The following is an 11,005-nucleotide window of genomic DNA, read 5'->3' on the forward strand; positions in this document are numbered from 1 at the left end:
AAGTGTGTGATCAGAAGCCTTTCCTTTAGCTATTTATACAGGAACAAATCAATCAAGTTTCTACTAAAACAGAACTCTAGAATCAGTCCGTCCAGTTAAGCATTGGGGAGCTCATAGGTCGAACGGAGTGGTGCCAGAGCTCTAAAGTGGCTCTAAATATCCATTTCTTTGATTTTCCTGTGTGCTTTTTAGGCGTCTATCTATATTAGCCAGAAAGCACTTACATTTGAGACCGGGCACTTCGTCATCAGGTGGAAAAGAACGAACGGACATTTCCGATCTTTTGTATTCGATTCAGATCTCTATTCAATGTGTTTTCAATACCCTAACCTCCAAGGGATGAGACACCCACGATACCCAATAGTGCCAGCCAAACCAAGCTAGTACACCATCCAGCCAGAATAAAACAACGGAAAAGAAATAGAATGTACCTCCTTAAATAAATATCTCACCTATCAAACTCAAGCAAGAGTCGAACTGCTAGCTTTCTGTGGCCATGGGAACCGGCTGGGACACCCTCAAACCCCCTTTTATTCTAAAAAAGGGATCGGCACTTCTCATATAAATGGAATGGAATTTCTCGAATTTCACACAGGAGATCATCCTCAACAAGGCCTTGTGGGCTGCTGTTATGTTAGGTGTTTATGAATCTGATTGGAAGGGGACTTAGACCCGATGGATTGGGATATATAAGCTTATTCTTCCAACTGGATTGAGTCATAGTGCAACGTTACTTCTTGCTGGATCTGGATCGCAATATCAAGTTGCTTTCCTGCAGCACCTACATGGCCACATTTGCACTAACTTTGTTCACTGCTTGGTTTGACTGAGCTGTTCAAGAAAAAGGAAAGATGAATGCGTTTAAAATCTACGAGTTGCCTTAGTAAGAAAGTTCCTCCTTATCGCTATAGAAATGATCTTTAAGACAACCTATCCATTTCAGTTTTGAAGAAGACATGAATGAGTCAGTGCCAGGTGTCCCCGGTCGTGATACACTAACCAACCAACTTAACCTATAGCGCTCAATCAATTGAAGTTTTGATTTCCCATATGGAGAAAAAGCTACCTTCAATCCATAGTGCCATCTTTCTCTTAAAATGACATTAGTTATGCTTTCTTCAAGATCGAGATCATCTAAGACCTATGTCTGATCCCGTCCAATAGCAGGTTTAGTGAGAACCACACACCAATCCACCTACTTTGATAGCATAAAATCGTTTGGGGATTTTAATGTAAAAACACATGCGCAGAGCTTGGAGAGCAGAGCACTCGGGTGCGATGGGTTGATTGACTCCATAGTAGGTTTCTGAGTTCATCAGGTGTGCTCGTGCCTGAAATTCTTTTCACAAGAAGCTAGTCAAAAAAAGGGGCACGCAGCTACGCGATTCTAACTGCTCTTGGTTTTGTAACTCACTGCTCTTGGTTTTCTACGTGGGAGTTGGTCCGGATAACATATCTTAACGAGGGATATAAAAGGGTGAAGGTCAATGAAATGGGGTCCTTATAGGTATCTGCCCATGTTCAATCACTGAAGTAATGAATCTAAACAAGAAAACGAAGTAGAAGTGAAAAGCTTTTTGAATATATTTTTATCTCTCTTTGCTTAGTTTTCCCCTTTAATGTCCCTCTCCATTATTATTCATAGTAATGTGCTCCTCGCTGAGCTTTATGATTTCCATTGTCATTCTTCCCTCTCCTCTCTGATTGCTTTTCATCGTCTCTTTGCATTTACCCTATTTTTGTGACTCTCCTCTCTTTCTTCTCCCCATACCATTATTTTGATCGTTTCTGAATCTTGAGATTGCTTCAATGCATGTGATCCCTCTCCTCAGCCTTCCCCTCCTAAATCTTAGAATCCTAATGCCGCAGGTGCTATGTCGGAAATCCATTTTTTTATCCCCAAGGAAAATCAAAGAAGAAGAAAGCCCTGGTATTCTCTACTTGAATTCAGGAAGATTCAGATACCAAAAGCAATAGGAATGGGAAAGCGGAGCGGGCAATAGGTTTATGACTGAGCACTAGAGCCTGGAATAGAAGGAATGAAGGTTGGGAAATATGCCATGCAGAATTCCAATAAGTTGGCACTGCTTTCCCTTTCCATGTGAAAAATGGAGAGGAAAAGCATGGGTGGACCAAGTGTTTTAACCGGAATCTAGTGACGGAGAAAGAAGAAAGAATGGGAAGAAAGCAGCCATGGGCAAGCTTTAATGAATATAAATAAGTAGGAGTTACAACCTTGAAATTCTAGTGAAACAAGCCTTTGACGTAGTCACAAATTCGACTGCCCTTTCACTATTATTATTATTTCGAGTAATAGCGGAAGGAGTGCCAAAGCCCATTTTAGTAGAAAGCTGCTGCCCTTTTATAGTAATTCGGAGTGACATAATCAATCGAATTTGACTGGTTGGTTCCCCTTATTAGTCAATTGCTTTTGACGTATCACGTGGGAATGGGAGAGCCTCTTTTCTTTCCGCAATGGAATCGGCTTAAGCTCGACCTTTTCTTTCATTTCCTATCATAGGGATATAAAAATAAATCCAATTGCGTTTTTCTTAGTTTAGAATATCAAAAGACATCCCACAACCCAGTCTTAGGTTCAGAGTCGCTTTATGGGAACTTCAAGAGAGAGAAGAGAGATCATAGCTTAATATCAAAGGTCAGGTATACCTGCCTACGTTCGGCATACACATTCACTAGTTCCATTTGGAACCTTTCTCTAGATGGAATCCTGATTCGACTTTCAAATGCAAGAGCAAGAATGCCGTGAGGGAGCCCTATCTACAAAATGCAAGGCCAGATGCCACTTTCTTTAATCGAGCGGGCAAGGGATCACAAACTTCTTTTCTTTTCAGAGAAAAGGTTTTCAAAAGATATCCCGAAGGGGTCTTAGGTAAGGTAAGGAGTGACAACTCTATTCAATAAGTTGGCTCTTTAAGGGAAGATAGGGCATCTCCTAAAATGTGGAAGTTTGGTGCTTTAGAGATAGGGCCGGCACGCTTTGCTGGAAAGCAATAAGTCAACAAAAAAAGGTAGGTCTACCCCCTAATAAAGATTTCGCTCGACAACCCTGTATCCATTCTCGATTAAAAAACGGAGAGTTAGGTTTATTATCTCCAGTTTGATGCTATCTTCTCCACGAATTGGTTCTTATGGATCTCCTCCAGGTCCTAGGCATCTTGTCTCTAGCTCTGCTCTCTATCGGTACTAAAATCAGTACTTTGTCTTTGCCTGTCTCTGTCCATTCCTTCAACACTGATGGACTCAGAGTGGCATAACCCCTTTAATAAGAAGCATAAGACCTAAAGCGAGGAGATAGAATCGAAAGAATGATAGCAAGTTCTTTGAAAGTGGGAAGAAAGCCAAGGATACGGTGGTGTGTAGGGTCTTTCAAATCAATCAGGAAAGCGCGAGCTAAGAAGGAACACGGCTTTCCGCGCCTTGACAAGTGGATCTACCAAGAATAGCTTTTTTAGCCGTTACTTATTATATAATAGCTCGATCCGCTCACGCATGTGATTGATTTCTCCCCTCTCTTTCGAAAATCTTCCATTCGAACAGGAAGATTCCCTTCTCACTGTGTATCCAGAACCTGAGGATGATGAGGATCTATAAAGGTTCTTTGATCGATCTCTCGCTTTGGCTTCTTTTGTTGCCGAAGACCAGGACCCGTCTTATTTGCTGAAAACCTGTCTGTTTAGGGACTCTTTCCTTTCAATGGACATACTTGCCTGGAACTGATTCTACCTTGAGAGCGCTTCCCTCTTTTCTGATTCCTTCCCTTTGACCACAGAAAATACAACTTCTAATAGCCATTTCTATTTTTTAGATGTTTCAAACAAGTGATTTTACACTTTTATCCTTCTTGTCTTTCCCCGATAGAGGAGTTTGACCCTTCCACTTCTGCCTTTGCCCTTTGTACTTCTTCCCGCAATTGAGATCCCTGTTAAGGAAGAATATCTCGCTCGTGCTTTTTTGCGAGGAAATCGCTCTACTTTTTCTAGCGATGAGTGATTGAGTAAGGTCTAATTCAATCTGTGTTATGACCTACCTTTTTTGATTGAAGTAAACGAGAGCTTTACTTCTTCTTTTCAAACCCTAAGGTTTGAGATCGTCCTCAGGTCGGATTCGGTCCTTTTCTCTCTTTTGAAATTCCATAGATATAGATGTCTCGACTGCCGAATCCGAATCCTTAGAACAACTCGATTCCGTTGATTCACTGTCCATTTGTCCTTCAACCGGATTAATGGTCAACGACTTTGACATCCTTTCCTTCACACAAGGTTTTTAATCCATCTCCCCCGCTTAGGGCAGTAAGGGGAAGTAGCGATATTCTGATTCCTTCGTGGGGAATCAACGAAGGCAGCCGCTCCAGCAGCTTTAGTACTTAAGTTAACGCCCCGGCCCTTATCCCGTGATGAGAAGGTAGATGTGGTAAGCCAACTCCTATCCTTCTTGCGGAAAGGGCATTCAATGCCATCTTCATTCCCTTCCTTGCTTCGAGGAGCAGGTCGAATAGTCAAAGAAGGCGATGGCTAATTCCAGGAATAGAGTAGCATTCTCAAGCACTACTCTCCGTTTTTTTCTAGTCCATATAAAACAGTCAATCTACCAGCAGCAGAGGCTGTAGATACATGTCCACCACATGTTTATCTACTACCATAAGCGGGAGCAGTTGCAGGTAAAGAGTGTTGTGAGGGCTTTCATTTGCGCGTTAAGGGCAGTTTCTGTTATAGCACTAGAAATTTGTGCCGTTAGTCGAATGCTCGGAATCAAAGAAGACTATTTCCTTCCTGGAACAAAATGACAACCGCAAGAATTCGGAATAAGACATGTTAAGTTTCTCCTCTTTCTGTCTAATGACTACTACGACATGCCTAGACTATAACATTCCTACGGAGTGTTGCCCATAGATTACGGAACATTTGGCATATGTTGATTGAGTCCCGGGTATAGCTCCCTCACTCGCTCTACTTTGAATCATGAATTAGCGTATTAAAAGCGGCGATCTTTCTCTATTTCTTCCTCTTCCACCAAAACAAAAAAGTTGTTTTGGGGCGTCAGGCAAACTTAGTTCTTCGTTCCTCCGGTAATTGGATTGATATATAAGGATTGGGGTTGTCACCCGTATGCTTCTTATCTTTGGCTTCGAACAAGGGGAGTCCTTTCAAGCTTCATCAAATCCATGGCACAAGGTCTGTTTTTCATTATAGAATCGAGCAAGAATCGGATTGTGAATTAGGATTGTATGCAAGAAGGGATTCGGAAACAGGAAAGTGCCTTTGTAGAGCCGGTAAAGTCGATGATATATTCTTCAACAACCATATCTTCGTTCAAAACAAAGATATTCCTCTAGTATTTTCTATTAACTAATAACAGAAGAAAATAACGTTGGGGCGAACTTCTTTGAAAATAGTTCTTCATTATTATATGTTTAGATATTCCAATCCGGTTTTCTACATAATGGGTTATGTCTTAATAATAAATGACTTCTACTTTAATACGAAAAGTGTTACAGTTTTTTTGTCTTTTCCCTTCTACAGGTCTTTTCCTTCCGAAGCAAGTCAAGGCTATTCCTTGAACTCCGAATAAGACAACAAATGCCATTATTAGTACTGTCAACGCAAGACCAAACGATGGTATAGCAATGAACAAAAGAATGACACTTGGAAATATGGTCCGAATAATTTCGATAGTAGTTCCATGAACAATCCTTTGTGGGATTTGATTAGTTTGCTCGTTGAAATGCCATAAAGCGCGAACCAACATCCGTGTACGAAAACCAAAATAAGAATGAGGAAGAAAAAGATATCGTGATGTAAGTCAATGATCATGGGGACTATGTCAAAGGAAAGGGACAGAACAGAAAGCTACCGATGCAGCTGATCGGTCTCCTCGATTATTCCCTCGATCGGTCACTCCTCGTCAACCTTGTTAAAGGAAGTTCAACTAAACAACTGCACTAAAGGAAAAAGATTCGGCATCGCTCGATCAAACAAAGGGAAAAATCATCAAGAATCTGATCTTGCTCTGAATCATCTACCAAGGGTTCGCTGTCAATGCAATTTGAGTTGGCCAACTCCGGTTCCTCTAAGTCAGAAGTTTCTCTATTGGCAAGCTCTCATTGACATAATCCGGTGTAGGTGTAGGGAGCTGACTCTCATGTGGATGAAGAAATATCTCCGTAGTGCTCAGGATAGGCCGTGAGCCTCTTATCTGCTTGGATCAGGTAATAGCTTCATTTCTTTTCAGAAGCTCAAACACAGTGTTTTCCAATATAGAAGCGGAGTAGTTCTTGTGGAATCTAGGCATAGGGCTACTAGAATCCATCACTAAAAGAGGAGTTTTCTGAGCTCTATCGACACAACGGGACTCTAGATATTGGCAACAAAAGGGCACTTACCCCTAAACTAGATTACTCTTCTTCTTCCTATGATAAAGCGGGGGCTGAAAGGGACTCTTTAAAGTACTTCAACGTTATCACTGGACGTTCGTGTCAATCCAACTGGTGGAGGGAAATCGGGAGAATAAAGAAGTCTTGCACGAGGGCGGCCTCTTTCCATGCCTCCAAATCCATTTGCCACACTTTCAGATCTCGGATATACAATGATGAATCCTGATGATCTACGATCACAGAACGCGGTAATATGAATGTCTCTCACGAGCCCCAAAGAGTCAATCAAGTATGCCTGCTTTGTTGGCACAGGGAAAGGTAGAACGACCTTCCGCCATGTCAACCGCTCACTAGGCTTCTTGCTGCGGTGAAGTTGCTTCATCACCCGGCTCAACATCAGCCTCATCCCCCCCCCCCATTTTAAGCTTTGGTTATAGTATACTTTAGTTCCACTTCTTCACTGATCTCTCCCGCTATCTTCTTTCCCCACTCCTCATCCAAGTGAGGAGCTACCCGAGATCATCGAAACCCACCACACAAACCCTAACTGGCAAAGCTGATCTATGAACACCAAGGGCGGGTAGAGGCGTCAGATGACAATTCAAGTAGGGGTCTGCCTCTTTCAAAGGGAAGCAAGAGTCTCATAGGGAAGGAGATCCTGCACACACCAATCCCAATCAGGAAGCGAGTCTTGTTGTCAATGAAAGCAATTTTTCTATGTCACATATCTGCCTATCTCGTGTTGTGAGCTATAAAGTACCCACCAGGGGGGTGGACCAAGAAAGAGGCAGGCGATTGGGTCCTTCCCATCCTCTGTGATGTCAGTCTCTTTGTCATTCTTTCACCCTTGCTGAGTAGCAAAGTGAGCATACTCAAGATCCAATTCATCAATCATTTGAGTTGGTACGAACATAGGAATCCAGACTCCGCTTGATTTGATCTTCAGTTTTGACCTTCATCAGTCTGGAAAAAGAAGAAGGACCCACTTATTCCACTCGGAGAGACCAAACCAGGCAACAAAAAAAAGAAAACCTGAAGGAAGTTCTCTTTCCATTCCAACTAAACTAAGTGAAAAAAAGGGGGAGAGCAAAACAAAAACACAGGAACAAAGAAACTATGTCCAAACCAACGAGTCCTTTGGTCGACTCTAAAGAATGTATCGGGAGTTGGGAGTTAGCCGTCTCATAGGAGTGATAGGACCTTAATAAGCGCCATCCCGAGACTTGGACTCGAGGGATGGTAAGATCAATAGGAGAAGGAGATATGATACAATTACTATGATCGGGATACCTTATATGAGCCATACTTATCGAGGGAATCAATCGCGTGAGGGTGTTGTTGATAGAGGGAGCTCTGGCCAGGAGAGGCTAGAGCGAGTGATAGCAACGGAAAGGTAAGATCAAGAAGGAAACAAGGCTTAAGAGGACCCTAATGCACCAATACTTTAGGCATTCCAAGTTCCAATACATACTTATCATGGAATGAAATCCTAGAGGAGCAAGCATATCACTGAGAATAGCTAGCTGAAATCAAGGATGCTATCACAATATTCAATGGAATCGTTACATCGGAATAAGATAGACCCGCTTCGATGCTGTATTCAGTATGTCAGCTAGGAGCCAGAACTCACTATGCCATAGTCATACAATCAACCTGTGTATTAACAGCAATATCTAGACAGGCAGGATGGATTAATTATAATTATGGCCAAGATAAGGTGCTCAAAGGGGAAGCACTCTTCATCAAGTAATTACCCCTGGGGGCGGGTACTGCGAAAAGAAAGCAACGCATAAGCTCTTGTTCCTGATATGGTTTGAAAGTAGTGCAAAGAAAAGCGGTACTTCGGTCGGAAAGAAAGCCGCTGGAGGGTTAGTGCTAAAATCTTCTTGTTCGGATGGTTGAGAGAAGGAGGTGTGTCCTGTGGAGGATACACCGATTGATAGAGACGCCTCAAGGCCACCGGAGGGAGAAATAGTGATAGCAACGCTTACAAGGAATGCTGGGATAAGTTGGGAAGAAGGCAAAGATACTGGCGACTAGATCCTTGTGGAAGATTGGAAGATACCGATATCTCTATTTCAATTTGTTGATTGATGGTTTAAGGAAAGCTCCTTTCAACTTTGCTTCTTGTAAGCTTTGGTATAAATATCTCACTTGCGGGATCTAATCTCATTCTATGGGAACAGCTTTCATTTCTATCTTTTGGCTTAAAGTGGTGAACAAATCCTTTCTCTTCAGTTTTTGTGCTCCGCATGGCCCCGGTCAAGATGTGACTCATCCTGTATATACATAATTAGGAGACCTCTCACGAACTTGTTAAAGAAAGGAGTACCATTTGTGTGGACAAGCCAAAGCAATCATTTGATGTTCTCAAGCAAGCTTTAATTGAGGCCCCTGTGTTGGTTCTCCCTGATTTCAATAAAAGATTTGTGCTAGAGACAGACGCCTGTGGGCATTGGAGCTGTGATAAGGGGTAGAAGTATTCGTGTGGGGTGGGTTTCAAAGGGAAGGTTGCACAATAGATCGGAGATCCTTTGAGGAAGACTGAAATGACTATACTTATAGAATGGTCCATATCGAACAGATACGATACTGGTTTACACAGAGAATATCGCCTAGCTCTAAAACGGCAGCACCCGAGTGCAACTTAGAGTAAGAAAGAACGAACTTCTGCTACCTTTTTACCGGGGCATTGTTTTAACAACTTTAGCTGATTGATCTACGAATGGAGGGATTCAAGCTTATTTTTGTTAACCGAGATGCAAACAACTAACAAATTGGATTCGAAGCCACCTGTCGTAATAGTACCTGCGGGTTCTTTCTGTGGAGCCTTCAAATGCAATAGCTAGCTGCCCAACGGCCAATGCCATAGGAAAATCTCCATTTTCCAACTTATACAACTCTTTGGGGTCCAAAGATACTCACCATTGCAACTTAATAAATAGGACCGGTGGGATCGCCTTCAACAGATATATCGGTTTCACTGCTTTCGTACCCTTTGTTTTGGTCATGTGGATGACCCGCAGACCGTAGATAAGATGGATACCCACGTACTGCCTTCAATGAAGAGAGTTTTACCAAGGACCCTTAGACAGATAGGGGGGACAGACAAGAGGTATGCAACCTACTGAATATTATCACCGAATCGCTCACTGACAAATACTTGGGGCTCCCCTCCCCGGTAGGAGTGGATAGGAGCGTCTGCTTCCAACACTGAATTGAGAGAGTTTGCACTCGGATTAATGGTTGCAAAGAGGAAGGGCTAATTGGCTCCGCCATGGAGACCGAAATACGAGCTTCTTTCATCACATCATTTTCCAACAGAGAAAAAAGAAGAACATAATAAACTTTCTGAATGAATCAAACGGCAACAGGATCGAAGGTAATGACCGGTTAGCATCTCTGATATATGGTTACTTTGAGGGACCTTTCACCTCAGAAGTCCTAGCTCCCGACCCTGGGCTACTGGGGAAAGTAAACAGGCGAGTAACTGAGGAAATGAACGCAAATCCTCATTACAAAGGATAGACTACTCGATTTGATGTTAATTGGAAAATAATACTACTTCTGTCAATCGTATTTACTTTGCTTAAGTGATAATAGATCTATTTTGCGTGTCACTTTACCTTTTTCGTAGATAGTCTGAGTTCGAGCTACTATAGTCTCCCCCGTTGACCTTCTTTTTTACATAGAATCCTCAATGAGTGGAAAGGACTCCCAGACTTGCTCCACAGTACTATACCATACAGAGCCACGCCCTTGTGATATGATAAGAAGAAAAGGGGCCAGGCCGCCCTCTTTTCTTTTCCGCACCAAGCCTTCTTGTAAAATCGGGTGTATAGCTCAGTTGGTAGAGCATTGGGCTTTTAACCTAATGGTCGCAGGTTCAAGTCCTGCTATACCCAAAACAAAAAAACACTCTTGTATTCGTAAGGATGCATAGTAGCCTTCAAAGAGCACTCTTTGGCCTTGAGAAAAGCCCCTTTCTCATCAACATCTCAACCTCGCTCGTTGTTTGAGGTCAGTATAAAGGAGATCAGATCTGCGTTGCAAACACTTCCATTTTTAGCGTCTCATCTTCTCTAGAGAAGCTCAAATCGAACGGATAGAGCAGATGGTCCAACTATAGAACTTCTTCTTTTTCATTACTTCCATGGTCGTGCCCCGTGGCACGGCAGCACCCGTACTATTGAAATGGTTCGTTAGTAGATATGTTCCCGCTGGTGCCTCTTCTTCCAATGGTACTATAATTCCTATTCCTATCCCTTTATTCCCTTTTTTGGTCTATCTACATTTAAGGAAATTCATATGCTCCATGGACAAAGCAAAAAGTGGAGTGTTGGTCAAAGCAAGCCGCCCTATTCTATTACCAAACAAAATGGAGAGAAGCTAATCCGCTAGAAATGCTTTATTTCGTTTCATTCCCGTTCTTCATTTCCTCATTATCGAATCCATGGGGGACTTGTCATATTTATAATCTTTCCGCGGTCTGCTCTGTTTACAATTCTTTCGTACTCTCTTCTCTCTACCACGCGATAGGTCAGCGAAGCGTGAGAGGGCGCTCCGAAGTAAAAGCCAAACACTTCGGCCTAAGGGGAATGAGCAACAAAATGA

The 11,005-nt window shown here is 42.5% G+C and overlaps 1 non-coding gene across 1 annotated transcript; it reads left to right on the forward strand.

The window, feature by feature from the left end:
* The first annotated feature begins 10,223 nt into the window (after window positions 1-10,223).
* TRNAK-UUU (transfer RNA lysine (anticodon UUU)) lies at window positions 10,224-10,296 on the forward strand. The gene has a single exon. It is a non-coding gene; the product is annotated as a tRNA-Lys (tRNA).
* Window positions 10,297-11,005: the final 709 nt, after the last annotated feature.

The sequence above is a fragment of the Triticum aestivum genome, chromosome 2B (genome assembly GCF_018294505.1).
Source record: "Triticum aestivum cultivar Chinese Spring chromosome 2B, IWGSC CS RefSeq v2.1, whole genome shotgun sequence".
NCBI classification, from domain to species: Eukaryota; Viridiplantae; Streptophyta; class Magnoliopsida; order Poales; family Poaceae; genus Triticum; species Triticum aestivum.